The sequence below is a fragment of the Myxocyprinus asiaticus genome, chromosome 22 (genome assembly GCF_019703515.2).
Source record: "Myxocyprinus asiaticus isolate MX2 ecotype Aquarium Trade chromosome 22, UBuf_Myxa_2, whole genome shotgun sequence".
NCBI classification, from domain to species: domain Eukaryota; kingdom Metazoa; phylum Chordata; class Actinopteri; order Cypriniformes; family Catostomidae; genus Myxocyprinus; species Myxocyprinus asiaticus.
The window spans coordinates 10,876,480-10,892,500 of NC_059365.1; positions in this window are offsets into that span (position 1 = coordinate 10,876,480).

Consider the following 16,021-nt stretch of genomic DNA (forward strand, 5'->3'; position numbering starts at 1 on the left):
CGCATTGAATCAGTATTAATGTATATCTAATAATCACACAGAAAAGACTATGTCAATAATTTAAGTAGTTTTATTTTGCATTGGATTACTTTTTTAATGTTTTTAAATTACAATTTTTTTTAGTTTAATTGCTGTTACTGAAAAACTATTGCTCTTGAATAATTACTTTAAAAGCTTGAAGCAATGTTTACTTGAGAAACACTTGAAGGGGACATTATTTTAAAGGAATATTCCGGGTTCATTACAAGTTTAGCTCAATTGACAGAATTTGTGGCATAATGTTGATTACCAGAAGAAGAAAAAAAATGTCAATCTCTTCCTCCTTTTGTTTAAAAAAAAAAAAAGCAAAAAAAGGAGGTTACAGTGAGTCACTTACAATGGAAGTGAATGGGGCCAATTATTTAGAAGGTTTAAAGGCAGAAATGTGAAGATTATAATTTTATAAAAGCACTTACATTAATTCTTCTGATAAAACTCATGTTATATTTGAACTGCAAAGTTGTTTAAATCATTTTTACAGTCGTTTTAAGTTTCAAGTTTTGTTGACATCACATTGTCATGACAATTAAGTTGTAAAATTGCTTATAACTTTACACAGAGAGTATTTTAACGTTTATGGATTGGCCCCCATTCACTTCCATTGTAAGTGCCTCACTGGAACCCAGATTTTTTTTTCTTCTTTTTTTTAAGAAATGGAGGGATGAGTCAGAATGTGGTAATCAACATTATGCTACAAATGCTGTCTATTCAGCTTAACTTGTATTGAACCCGGAATATTCCTTTAATTTAATTTGTAAATATTAATATTTAAAATAAAAAAGGAGTGTTTTCAATAGCATATTTGTCTATGTATTGTTCAGTGGTTGGGGTTGGGGACCTTTTTTTAGGTTACAAACTGGTAATTACAAGGGTATTATGCTATAAATGTTGTTTGTGAGGACATTTATAGTGTCCCCATAATTCAAATCGCTTAAAAAACATACTAAACTATGTTTTATTGAATATAAAAATGCAGAAAGTTTTTTGTGAGGGTTAGGGTTAGGGGATAGAATCTATAGTTCGTACAGTATAAAAATCATTATGTCTATGGAGAGTCCTCATAATGATAGCTGCACCAACGTGTGTGTGTGTGCGTGTGTGTGTGTGTGTGTGTGTGTGTGTGTGTGTGTGTGTGTGTGTGTGCGTGTGTTGGTACTTCTGAGAGATTCTGTTTATGTATCACTGCGACCGTAAGTAGTTTTATTTGTTTTAGTTTAAAAGCCCCCTTTCTGAAACCTCTCATCTCGTGCCATTGCGTCTCGCCGGGTCTTTTTGCCATGTGTGCTGCAGAGCGCAACTCTTCTCCTGCCAATCACGCAATAAATCACGCGTCTGTCGTCAGTTCATCAGCACCAGCCTATTTAGTGAGTCTTTATCGCTCCCTTCGTTCCAACTCCCGTTTTCACCTTCTCCTGCTGCTCTTTGTCACTGTCTTTTCCCCTTTTTCCTTTCCCGTCTTCGTCCAGCACCCCCTCTTTCTCCGCCTCGAGCCCTGATCACCTGCAGCACATAAAAATTCCTTTTTCTCTCTCTCCAGAGGATGCTGCCTGGAGGTACTGCATTCCTCTCTCTCTCTCTCTCTCTCTCTCTCTCTCTCTCTCTCTCTCTCTCTCTCTCTCTCTCTCTTCTGTCTCCTTGATTCTTCTATTTTCGCCTTGTCTTTCCCTCTCACCTCTCGCCCAACCCTTCCTATTACCTCACAGCACCCACCTGCCGCGCCTCCGCCGTGCCGTGCGATGGAATACACGCCGACTCTCTGGCTGCAGGGCTGGGCTGACTCTCCCAAACGCTCCGTGCGGTGGAAACCTCAAGCACCGGCTGACTGATTTATTGCCTAATCAATTGATCCGCCCAGATAAGAGTCGGCAACCACAGTCACCGTTCATTTATGTTAGTGAGTGTTGACTTAACCCTCGAGGAAAAAAAGACTTTCATGTACTGTGGCGTGTTTTAGTGTTATCCAACATGATAAAAAAAAAAAAAAAAAGGGGTTGGTTTGGATTGCCTACAGAGAGTTTGGTAGGTGTGTATGTGAGTGTGTGAATGAGTCAACTACTTTGTGTGTATAAAGTGTAGTAATCCACCAACATGGGCTTTTCCTTTGGTCAATGACGATACTACTGATAAACCAACAGTCTGGTTACAGAAGTAAAAATCCCATTCGTTTTTTTCCACTGGGGGATTGATTTTTAACGATAACTTATAAACCTTTAAAGACAGGCCTATCATGAGTTTCAAGGTTGTAAACTGATGGTATGTGCTCCTGTTGAAGCCATCAGCGCTTCACTTTTAAACAACCATTTTTAATATCGAATTCCTGGTTAAGAACTAAACTACCCATGAATCCTTAAGAGAAATATCCACCAATCAGAGAATGGCTGCAAACAAGCTCTGCAGCTCTGCCCACTCCCATGATGGGTGTCCGCCCAAGTTCCTCCCCCTCCCATGATACACTGTGAATGACGCAGTAAAGGTGGTTTCGCTACTAGGGGGCTGTGTCTAGAAGGTAACACCCCTGCAGCCTAACACCCTGTCTACACCGGATGCGAGCATCGTGTTGCATCAATAGCGATAAGACCCATTATAATCAATGATGCTGTCTACACTGGAAGTGTCTGTTGCGTGTGTTCTGTTCCATTTTGCACTGCACGTGCTGCCGTCACTACTGCCAACAGCACAAATAAATGGTTTAGAACGTTCGTGTCGACGTGTTCAGTGTAGACAGCCTCAAGCCATTGCGTCTCTTCAATGCACCTGGTGTAGACAGGGTGTAAGTCTCTTGAGAGTCTCAGGCTACATCCACATTAATCCGAATACATTTGAAAATAGTGTTTTCCTGGGGGCCTGGGAAGCTCAGCGAGTATTGACGCTGACTACCACCTCTGGAGTCGCAAGTTCGAATTCAGGTTGTGCTGTGTGACTCCAGCCAGGTCTCCTGAGCAAATACATTGGCCTGGTTGCTAGGGAGGGTAGAGTCACATGGGATAACCTCCTCGTGGTCGCGATTAGTGGTTCTCGCTCTCAATGGGGTGCGTAGTAAGTTGTGCGTGGATCGCGGAGAGTAGCAAGAGCCACCGCATGCGGAGTCTCCGCGGTGTCATGCACAACGAGCCACGTGATAAGATGTGCGGATTGACTGTCTCAGAAGTGGAGGCAACTGAAACTTGTCCTCTGCCACCCGGATTGAGGTGAGTAACCGCGCCACCACGCGGACCTACTAGGTAGTGGGAATTGGGCATTCCAAATTGGGAGTAAAAGGGATATAAAAAAAAAGAAAAAAAGAGAATATGCCATTTTCCTTTTCAAAACGCTCTCAATATACACTGCCGTTTTCAAGCGTTTTCCAAAAGTTGCTCATCCAAACTAAAGAGTATGAAAACTCTTAAATCCGCCATTCCATGTTCTTAGCACAATTTTCCTTGTGTTTCACTGCTGGACAGTGATTCCAAGTAAACTTCCCGTTGCCTTTGAAGGAATACAGGCACAACAACGCCGCTACAACATGTGATGCCATCTTGACTGTTTTGGGTTGAATGGATCACATTACTGCATCACATTACATCATCGTTTTCAGATATCTCTGTTTTCTCTGTTCACACTACAAAGCGAAGTTGGCACCTTCAAATTTATTCAGCTGGGAGAGCGTTTTCGAAAACGTCCACTTTCGCTGTCAAAAACTCTGTCTCAGTGTGGATGGAAGGCAAAGACGTAGAGAAAAAGACGCGTTTTCAAACAAAAACGTATTCTTGTGGACGTGGCCTCAATCGCTGTTACAAAGGTTAGGATTAGGGTAGATTTAGTTGTAGGATCAAGGTTGATTTAGGGGTAGGGGTAGATGTAGGGTTTATGTAGGACTCCAAATAAAAACAATAAACAGTGTGGAAACATCACATGAGGCTCTCGTGAATCTTTAGGTAACCGGGAGGTTACCTTCTAGACATGACCCTACTAGGGATGGGTATCAGTGTTGGGGGTAATGCGATAAAAGTAACACGTGTTATGTAATCAGATTACTTTTTCGAGTAACGAGTAAAGTAACGCAATATTTTTTATTTTAGACCATAATATCAGAGTTACTTTTTAAATAAAGTAACGCATTGCTTTTGTACTCCTCTACTGTCCCTGTATTGTGAGAAATCAGGAGTAAAAGTGTGCAAACTTCGGGGAGGAGACGTAGTGCATGATGGGCAATATAGTTCTATAGAGTGTTAGGCCAGAGACTATTTAGCAAAGATGACTCACTTCTATGTAAATGAATGGGAGAAATTGGAATGCCCAACCAAGAAGCTTTAGCCCCCCAACAGTCAATAGATGTAGAAAGGAAGTTCCACCTTGCAGGTAAAATAGCCAGTCACCTTTTAGATACAGACATCACCTGTCAATCAACTCGCTAACGCGCATGCTCATTTCATGTTTTTGCGTAATATGAGGTCAACATTTGGTTGAGTGAAACATGATTGATACATCTGTTAATACACACTGCATTAAAAATCAGTAAATGCGTTTAGGCAGAGGGATTATAAGACTAGTCTTCCACTGGCCACAACATGATACACAGGGTGAAATACTCGCTCAGTTCACTAACTTATGCAGCCAAACTGCTCCGTGTTAGAGCTCCCTGTAACTGGGAGAATGGGATGAGAATAGACTCTGGATCAGTCGCTCTGAGCAACGTTCTACATCAATTGTGTACGCAGAGAAAATGTCTTAGTTTCTAAAAAAGATTCTAATTTTTAATTTATAATGAACAAGTAGTTTGATTCATGAAACAAACCGTTTTTATGACATTTTGGTAGCATTAAAAACGATTCCATTCGAGTTGTATCAACGTGTGCCTTTGCAGCTGTGGTGTCTGTATGCATCGTGGATCAACTCAAAACAAGCATGCACTGAGATGACTTAAGTGAAAAATATTCTTTTATTATCAGACACATTCCTTGAACATGTTAGGCTGGCATTCCCCACTGACAATCTTAAGTTGACTCTGACATTGTCGATGGGCACAGCACATGATGACATATATGATGCCGGTTCAAGTGCTGGACTTTGCTGCTTTAGGTAAGACAGTGGTTATTCTTCATTATTCATATTGGTTGTCATGTTGATGGAAAAAAAAATCATGCATATAATCATGTTACTGATTTGTTATTATAAATATGACATGAAGACCTACTTTCTAAATATCTGTTTGTTTACTATGTTGTTTTGACATGAGTGTTGAACAGTAGCTAGCATGACCTGTAATGTCTCTTGTGTGCAATGCATGGCTTATTTGTATAGAATGCATAGCATTGCAGAAGAGAAAGTGGCTGTGAGAAAAAAGTAACGCAAAAATAACGCAAAAGTAAAGTAACTCTTTACTTTCCATAAAAATTTACTTTTAATTAATTACGTTACTTTTTTAAAGAGTAACGCAATATTCTAATGAGTTACTTTTAAAAGTAACATTACCCAACATTGATGGGTATTATCAAGTAATTTTGTAGTTGAGTATTCTAACCTACAATAACTAGTAATTGATTAGTTGTAAATTAAAATGTAAGTTAGAAATACCTGGTATGACACGTAGCCTATGTGACATCAGATTGTTATATATCTAAAAATATTTTCTTTAGCTTTAATGTAGTTAGATACTTGTTGTTAGTTGCTTGTAGTGTAGCTAACTAATTGTTTAATATTGTAGCTTGACTGTAGTTTTACTAATTTAGCTTGTAGCTTGGGTAGCTACAATTTCAAAGTAGCTTCCTCAACATTGCATAGCACATACACATTTTTGGTAAAATAGTCAATTTTTAATTAAATCTAATACTTATCAATACTTTCAATACATTCGGTATTGAATCACATATACAGTTTTTTTTTTTTTTTTTTTTTTTTGTAATCACCATTTCTTTCGCTTCTTCCGCCATCTTGGAGGATTTTTTTCACTGAGCTTGTAATTAATTCTGTGATTGCTTTCTCTATAAAGGACACATGCAATGCTTCCTTACATCTTTGCTGAAAGGAGGTATCTTAGAAGGGAGCATTGTTGATGCCTGCCTTTTGGAACAGCCTTCACGTTGGGAGCATGCTTATGAAGCCTCAAAATGCTACTCGCTAGGTTTTGAAAAAGAGCTTAAGTGTTTAGTGAACAAAAAAGGGATGACAGAATTTGTACAATAGAACCTAATGGGAGGTCTGAAATTCATGTTGGCAGTTTCTCAAAAGCAAGATAGGAGTAGCACATGTTTGTCTGAGTGAGTGAGTGAAAGAGTTAGGTGATCGCAATGGGCTGAGCCTAGGAAAGCTGAACTCAACTGAAATGAGAAGGACACACACGGTTCAGCTTGATGAACATACAGAAAGCGTTTGTGTGTGTGTGTGTGTGTGTGTGTGTGTGTGAGTGTGAGGGGTAAATAAAAAGCTTTTAGTGTCAGAAATAGAAGATTAGAGATTACAGTTAAAAAACCTCCCACACTGTCTTACAAACATGGCATACACACAAAAGCACACACACACATCCAATCTGATCTCTCTCTTCACACACACATGGCTAGGCCTATTTAAGGAGGCTTTTAAAAGTCCAAGAATCTTCAACATAAACGAACGAACTGTTACGGTTCCTTAAAATCTGGATGAGCCCATGATGTTCTTCCATTCCGTTCTGCTTCTCTTCTCTCTCTCTCTTTCATTTCACTCTGTTGTTTCTCCATGACCCAAACACAAGCTGACAGGTGAAGAATGGCTTTCTCACGCTGTGAGAGAGTGAGCGAGTGATCACGCACCCAGCTCGACTCAGCAGAGAAGTTCGAGAGTAGTGTGCACGCCCTCAAGACTTCACTTTAACTGCAATTAAATTTGACTGGCAAAGTGCCACCATTGATCTTTGATGCTTGCATCCAAAACCAGAGTTCATTTAATGAGAAGGCAAGTACTTCGAGCCAAAAATGAAAATTCTGTCATCAATTACTCACCTTCATGTTGTTCCAAACCTGTCTTACTTTTATCTTTCTGAAAGTCGCTGTTCACTGAAACTCATCCCTCCGCTTGTAACTCTCAAATCTCATTTGTACTTGCACACAATCAAATTAGCTTATTAAGACACATCATGCCAGGTTTGACGTCTTGCATATTTTGTAACCAGTCGTGATGCAGTGTGTTTTAAATATGCGGAATCGCAAATTATATTTTATTGTTACAGCAGAGGGCAGGAATTTAAGTTAATAATGACTTAAATTTTGAACTGTGTCTCACAAAGTTATCATATGGCAAAAAAGACTACTTTTATGGTGCTTTTTCTCCTTTTTGAAACTCTTCTGCCCCTGGTCAGTAAAAGAGAATGTAAGTAAAGTAAGTAATATGGGTTTTAAACAACATGAGAGTGAATAAATAATACAATTTTAATGTTGGGGTAAACTTTAAACTGTTCCTTTAAGAGGTTTAGAGTGGAAGCTAAATTTTTTTGCTGTGTATTTCCAGTCTGATTTCTCTAAGCTATGCTTTCTTATTATTAATGGAAACCTCAGTCACATCTTCATTTCTAAAGGTTATTAGTAGCCTAGATGCTTCTGAATAGATGAAACGCAGTTTTCTGTGGTGACATCTCAAATGTGATTTATTTAGAATTTATGGAGAAAGATCTTGCCTAACACTTCCATTGTATTCAGCCATTAAATTCAGTGAAGTGTAAGGAGAATGTTTACGTTCCATTCATTGAGAACTGTCAAGGTGGAAACATGTCGAAAAGATGAAAAGTCAGTGGAGCCTCCTTTAAATGCATGAACAATACTGTTTAGAATCACCCACCTTTTTTTGAAGCTAAGGGAACTGCACAGAAACACACACAGACACACACACATAGGGTTTGGGGAAGCAATTGGGGTGAAATTACAGACATACAAGTTAGTTGTACAAACTGTGACATGGGACCACGACCTTTGGCGATCTTTATGGATATAGACTTAGAGGCACGAGTTAAGCTACTGAAGCTGTATTTATGCATTCCACTACAAACTTAGGACATCAGAATATTTCCTTGTTATTTAAACTAGATAAAACTAAAGCTTATTCAAAAACTTGTTTAGAAATTTTTCTAATCTATGCTTTTTAATCTCTTTCAACAAATAGGGTACAAATTGGTGTCTCATTACTTTATTAAAGCACTAAAAGTGCAAATCCCATTTTCTTTAATGAGAAAATGTTAGATATAATTAGATAAATTATTAAAATAGGTATTTTTGCCTGTCCCACCTTACTTGTCTTTTCCTTATTGACTTTGTCCAACAATTTAAATCAGAAGCCATGATTCTGCTAAATGTATATTTTATTTATTGTAGAACTTTTTTTATTTTTATTTTTATTTTTTATAATTAAATTCTTTTAATTTCCAACAACAACTTAGTTGTGTTCAACATTTTGCAGTCCTGTTACCACGGGATGTCCATACAAATGAATATACAGTATGTATGGGTCATACAAACTGTGACATCTGTAACATCATTTAGACCCTTTTCATAGTATGACGGGAAGACAAGCAGCCTAAAAATTCCCATTCCATTTTCTAGTACTTCATTAATATGTTTAGTTTATGTTTAGATTTATTTCATGTGTATTTCTGGAATTGAATAAAATCACAGAAATCAAGGTTTTGAACTGTAGACACGCCAATTTTTGTAAGAGGGTTGAAAAAGTTGTGAACCTCAAAATAAATAAATCAGTACATATAGTATTTTATTTGACCTCCTGACAAAGACAAAGAACGTTTAAAGTTATTGGAATGCCCAATTCCCAGTGCGTTCTAAGTCCTCGTGGTGGTGTAGTGACTCGCCTCAATCCGGGTGGAGGACGAATCTCAGTTGCCTCTGCGTCTGAGACCGTCAATCTGCGCATCTTGTCACGTGGCTTGTTGAGCACGTTACAGCGAGATGTAGCACATGTGGAGGCTTCATGCTAATCTCCGCGGCATCCACGCACAACTCACCACACACCCCACCAAGAGCGATTGTAACGGTAGCCAGCTGGTACGTGCTGTGCAGTATGTGTAAACTTCACATCCCTGGCCTTAAGAGGCACACTAGCAACTGACGCTAGAGGCTGTATCCTTGTTAGCATGCCCGCCTCCCATGCTGGAGACGCCGGTTTGAATCCCGCTTGGAGCGGGTAGAACAGGAGCGTCACGTTGGTACCATGACCCAGATGGGAGTGAGGTTTAGGGGAGTGAGTGTAACTGTAGCAAGCTGGTACATGCTGTGCAGTACCTCAAGAGGTGCACTAGCGACTGATGTTAGCGTGCCCGCCTCCCATGCTGGAGACGCCGGTTCAGATCCCGCTCGGAGCGGGTCGAGCGGGACAGGTTACATGAGAACCACATTATAGCGATCACGAGGATTACCCTATGTGACTCTACCCTCCCTAGCAACTTAGGAGACCTGGCTGCAGTCACTCAGCACACCCTGGATTCAAACTTACGACTCCAGGAGTGGTAGTCAGCGTCAATACTCGCTGAGCTACTCAGGCCCACTGACGTTGTTGTCTTTTAAGAGTTTCAAGCCCTGTTTTGTATCCTGTTCATGGAAAATGCATTTATGGTTAAAATGGTTGTAATATTACGGTACCTAAAAGTTTTTGTGATGTCACAGCACATCAATATAGTGTTATGAATTACCAAATTCCACTGATTAAATTCTGTCTCTAGACGAAGATTAGCAAAATAATGTTGTTTGACTAAAGGGACTGTTAAGTTGTCAAAGCTCATTGCTGATCTGATCTAAATAAGCGTTTCATGGCACCAGTACTGAAGCTGGATTTGAACAGTACTTCCTGTCAAGAGCAATCACATAATCAGCAGAAAACAGAGCGGCGCTGTAAATACAACACGGTTTACAAGTCCATAGAAGTCGAGGGGTTTGTTCTGTTTGACGTTTACAGAGTCTAGGGGGAAACTGGTCTCCTATGGCCCAATTTAACAGAGCAGTGGAGGATGTGTGAACAGTTTAGGAGAGCTAACTGTATGAATGACAACCCTATTGTTATTTATCCTCAGGATGGGTGAAGGAGTGGATTTTAATAACACCATTTGAGACATTAAGATAACTTTTTGTTGTTTTACAATTTAACCCTATCTTATGCTTTAGCCCCTCGCTTTATTCTCTCCTCTCCCCCCATCATGCATCATCCATGTCCCTGGAGGTCACAAACTGTCTATCAGTCTCCCACCTTAAACATCACTTCTTCCCCTCTGTTGTTATAAATCAATTGATTTGACTCAACTCAACTGATCTCTCAAATTATGGTCTGTTCATTTATATAGAAACCTATTCATATCGCAAGTGTCCAGAGATGAGCACAATATTTTTACGTCCTTTTGAAATGTTTGTCCCTCATTTAATTTGTCCAGCAGGGAAACAGTGTGATTGGAAACTCTAAAATCTCTCTAAAATTACCCAAAACAAAAAAACGGCATGCATAATAATTATAAAATAATTTTATTTCAATGTTATTTAAAATAGGGCTACTTTTAGATGGAGTATAGCATGTCACACTGTAGAACACTATTGTCACTGCTTGAAATGTCATATCAACAACATAAATATTTTTATATCATATTTTGATATAAAAAATATACCAAAATTCAAAATATATCAAAATACATCCTTAATTCAGGATGCATTTACCATAATAAAAAATAAGAATAAATGGGTAACACTTTACAAGAAGGTTTCATTCTTTAACATTAGTTAATGTATTATGTAGGCTATCATGAACAAACAATGAACAATAGATTTTTTTACAGCATTTATTAATCTTTGTTGATGTTAGTTAATAAAAATACAGTTGTTCATTGTTAGTTCATGTTGGTTCAGTGCATTAACTAATGTGAACTAATACAACTTTTGCTTTAAAAAATGTATTAGTAAATATGTTGAATCTAACATTAACCAAGATTTGTAAATGCTGTATGTAATTATTGTTCATTGTTAGTTCATGTTAACTAATGTTGTTAACTAATGTTAAAAAATGGAACCTTATTGTAAAGTGTTACCAATAAATGAAATGAACACAAAATAATAATGCAATGCTAATAAAAAAATTAAATGTTCTGGTGCCACCATGTGGTTATAAAAAGCAGCTGTTTGACTCCAAACAAGGTAGCCACCCGGGCCCCCAAGAGCCAATGAGAGCAGCAAGGAGCCCCGCAGTTGCCCCCTCACAGATTCTCTGAAGAAATAATAATAAGCTCAAGTCCTGTGTTTCAGCCTTGGAAGTGGAGTCTGTCTTTTACTGAAGTTTTACAATGAAACTCAAGCTCAGCCAAACTTCAACCGTTGCCTGGGGACGAAAATTAAAACCACATGAGAGAGAAGGAGAGCGAGCAGGGAGAGAGAGAGAGAGAGAGAGAGAGAGAGATGTCTGTTTATATGTTCATACTGATTGCAGTCTGGTCATCATTAAGAACACAGAAATTGAGGAACGATAATAAGGTCTAATTTGCAAGGATTTTAAATCTCATCAAAGCACTTGAGAATTTTTGTGAGGAGACGGGCCATTGTCAGAACATATTTGTAAGTCAAAACATTATTTGCTTAAGGGGTGGAGTTTCATTCCTTCAAAATTTGAAAATCTATTTAATCTGATGAAGAAAGTTTGCTTGTGATTATATTTCCTGAGCTGTGTTTGTGCCAAGGATTTTTGTGTTGGCATTGATGTGTGCTGGCTTGTTCAGTGTCAGAGACAACATGTGATATTTACTAAGCATCGTTATTTCAAGGAAAATACGTGTCAGCTTCTTCCAATTTTCTGGCCTGTTTGTAATGTCATCTGCTTTTAAACTGTTTTAAACTCTTCAGATCCACAACTGAACACAAATACTCACTACTGTATTGTGAGTTGTGTTGGGTATGTTACTCAAAAAATAGTAATCCACTACAAACTACTTATTACTTCTCCCAAATTGTAATCAGATTACTTTACTGATCCCTTAATGGGGAAAGTAATCACATTACTAATTACTTTACTTTTCAGTTACTTTCTATAACTTTTTTCACATTAAAGTTTTTTATTTTATGCTCAACAGATTCAGAGTAATGTTTATATATCCTGCTTGTTCATTGTCGCATACACAATGCGACAGACATACACATAAACATAATTAATGTATTCTACCTAAATAATATTATTACACTAGTACTTTGACTTAAAATGTAATTAAATTACAGTAACTAATTACTTTGTAATCAGATTACACCCCACACTGCATACATGGTGACTACTAACTATTTATTAATTTATTCTATTATTAACTAATCATTCATTTATTGTATAATTGTATTTAAAAACAAGGGATATTGGTATTATTTTCAGATAAAAATAGATACTGCATTTGTAGTGCCGTCCAGCTGATTTTTACATTTTCTAAAGAGGCTTGTTTGTGCAAACAAGTGGATCAGAAAACATTTGGAGAGACTTTTATATTGAAAGTTCCAGAGATTTATTTATTTGCAAACTTAAAATGTTAATGTTGTCTAGCATTACGTTGGTACATCTACGCAACAACATATGAAGGAAAAGGCATTCAGGATTCAAGTTTAATATGACATTATGATATAAGCTACGGCTTGCTGAGTAATGCTTCAAAAGAATTCGGTGATTTTGCACAATGTTTGCCAGATGTAATTATTAATTCTAGGCACATATCCTGGTATATCATTCATTTTCAGTAATTCAGTGGCATCACAAGTAAATAAACCATCAGTTAGCATTACAAACCATGGGTGCATCTTGCCAACGTGTGTTTGCAATATCACACCAAGCTGAATTTTTGTGTCTCATTGTGAGAGGTCAGTTACACTATTTCTCCCCTGTGCAACACCAGATGTGAATGCTGCAAGTTACTGCCCAATTTAACTCAATCAAGCAAAAATAAATAAATAAATAAATAATAATAATAATAAAAAACAATCTTATTACCAATGTATTATATTTACCTTTCTTTTTTTTTTTTCTTTTTTTTTTTTAAGACAGTTTATGTCACTGTTTTTGTACAAGGTCTTGCATAGAGTTCATTTCCCCAATGGATTCTGTTTATACTTTTGAGTTCACTTTCCTAATCTGTATCTTTGACTTCTCCCTTTGAACTTCCCTCATATGTTTGGATTATTGGATTACATCAGCACTGAACTTTAAACTGATTCATTGATTAATGGAGTTGAACTGTGTATATTACTTTGAAGCTTTAATTGTGCACAGGGGTGGTAATCAAGTCCCACTGTTACAGAGGGCATTACTTATGTATAGATCTTAAATCTATGTTTGAGTATATTTATCAATACTGTTAGTCTGTGTTTCCCAGAGCCCTTCGGATAAATCCATTGCCTTCTACATCACGAAGATTTTTCAACAAATCTGAAAATCTAATTTCTTGGCCAACCCTAAACTGAGAAGAATGACTGATCCCATGGATTGGATCATTTTAATACAATGCTCAATTAATTTCAGCAGAGCTGAAGTCAACTTTTCCAGCTTTCAATGCGAATATTACTTTTGATCATTGGTGTCTGAGGCAGAGTTGCAGTAGGATCCATCAATGTGGATTTAGACTTTATAGGAGGCAAGTTTCAAACATCTGTTTGGATAAAAGGCACGTGTGTGATCAGGAAACAGCTGATTAGTCTCAGGAAGGCATCAGGTTCCACCACAGATGTTACGTTTATTAAATAAACTACACATTCAGGACACTTTCATGCATAAGTGATACCAATAGAGAGTATTACAGAACATCTATCCCAAAGAATTGATATGAATTGATATGTAAAAAAGAGATAACAAACAAAATGAACACCACTACATCATTAACGACACAGCTCTGACCAATTTTCCTCTGTGACTTAGTAATAATTAATTATCAAATGTACTGTTGATTAATTATAAAAAGACAACACATAAACTTCAGATGCAAAACCACTCGAGATAATGCATGATTAAACAAATTAAGCTTAACCCTTAATTGCATGGGAATTTTACCAAACACTCTTACATATTCGGATCATTACCGACTTGGCACGTGTATCTATAACAAATGGATCTACAAAATGTACAGTTTTCAAAATATTTTCAAGACCATTAGAAAATAATAAAATAAAATATATTTTGATATATGTTGATGTTTTTATTTTTCATATATCAAAGAGATAATGCAACAAATTAGGACAAATCTAGAACAGGATTCATTATTTTCACACTGAAATTTCATGAGACGCATCTGGATGTCAAACACATATTGAGCTACACATAACACATAATCTACACATAAGATATACATCAGCTACACATAAGTATTTTCTCATGCACTTATTGAGTCTAAATAGATGCACAACTTACATAATTTCAGTAGTTCACCCAAATGACAATAGTCATATCATACTGTTCATGTGTTACACTTGCTATAGTTTACTTCCACATTGCTTCTTCATCAAATAGCAATGTCAAATGTAAATCAAGTCAACCACTGAAACATCAGCGCCACCTTGAGTAAGAAATAGCATGTATAATATTATGTGTGTACACGCATATATGATATAGATATTTCACCACTGTTGATAGTTCATTGTTGCACAGAAAGTCAATGTGATATAGTATTTATTTGTATGAATATAGTACTCATTTATCTTGTAATAAACAAAGAAATAGATATCATGTGATATTAAACTTTTATAAATATTAAATAATTATAAAAATATTTATGGAGGTGGAAAAAAAAAACAGACACAGACTGATATCTAGTATCTTTAAAGATCCTATACATTTTTGGTACTTAAACCATTATAATGTTTTTGTGTGTGTGTGTGTGTGTGTGTGTGTGTGTGTGTGTGTGTGTGTGTGTGTGTGTGTGCAATTTTTGCAATTTTGGCATTTGTCTTATTTGCATTTATTTATTTAAAAGTTACAAAATGTATAAGAGATAGATTGAGGAATACTAAAGAGGTTTGGGCACAACTCCAGAAACATGGATGAGGTCCAGGGGGTGAAATGAGGTCCCGGGTCTCTAAAGACTCGAGGTATGCGTTTGAGGTTTAAAGAAATTTCTTTGGTTTTTTCATTTAAAAATAAATTAAATAAAAAATGTAGACCCTTTACTTGTCATCAGTGATTTACACCATGCATGAACACCCAAATCATTACACTCCAACACATTAAAGAAAAGACCTTGACAATAGCTACTCTGCAATCCACCACCAGAGGTCACTGCTAGCTAGCTCAATATTGACAGTCTGTCGCCATGGTTACTGGCACACCTATTCCTTGCTATCCATTGATTAGACTGTGTTTACATCAGTAGTTGTTTTGTTAAGTTTTGCATGCTTCCTCGCTGGAATCCTGAATTATTTCCTGGTAAATCAAGCCTGTAACATTGACTTCTCTACCTTGTATGCTTGGAATAATACAGTATATTACTTGATAGTTGCAACTAATTCATTAACAAAACTGGATATTCTGGATTGTATTATTTTTTAGTATTGACCTGACCTTTATTTATTTATTTTTCAGTTTTGAACATTACAGGGATAGTTCACCCAAAAATAAAAATTCTCACATCATTTACTCACCCTCATGCCATCCCAGATGTGTATGACTTTCTTTCTTCTGCAGAACACAAACGAAGATTTCTAGAAGAATATTTCAGCTGTGTAGGTCCATACAATGCAAGTGAATGGTGACCAGACATTTCAAGCTCCAAACATCACATAAAGGAAACATAAAAGTAATCCATAGGACTCCAGTGGTTAAATATATGTCTTCTGAAGCGATGCAATCACTTTGGGTAAGAAACAGATCAATATTTTACTTCGTCCTTTTTATTTTAGATGACATTCTCATCTATATCAGTAATTAGGTTTGCTTAAAAAAAAGTTTACAGCTTGTCTAACAATTTTACAGTACATAAGGTGATGTAAATCTACACAGAATTTACACAATTCATTTCATATTATCAATCAACTTTTTCTTG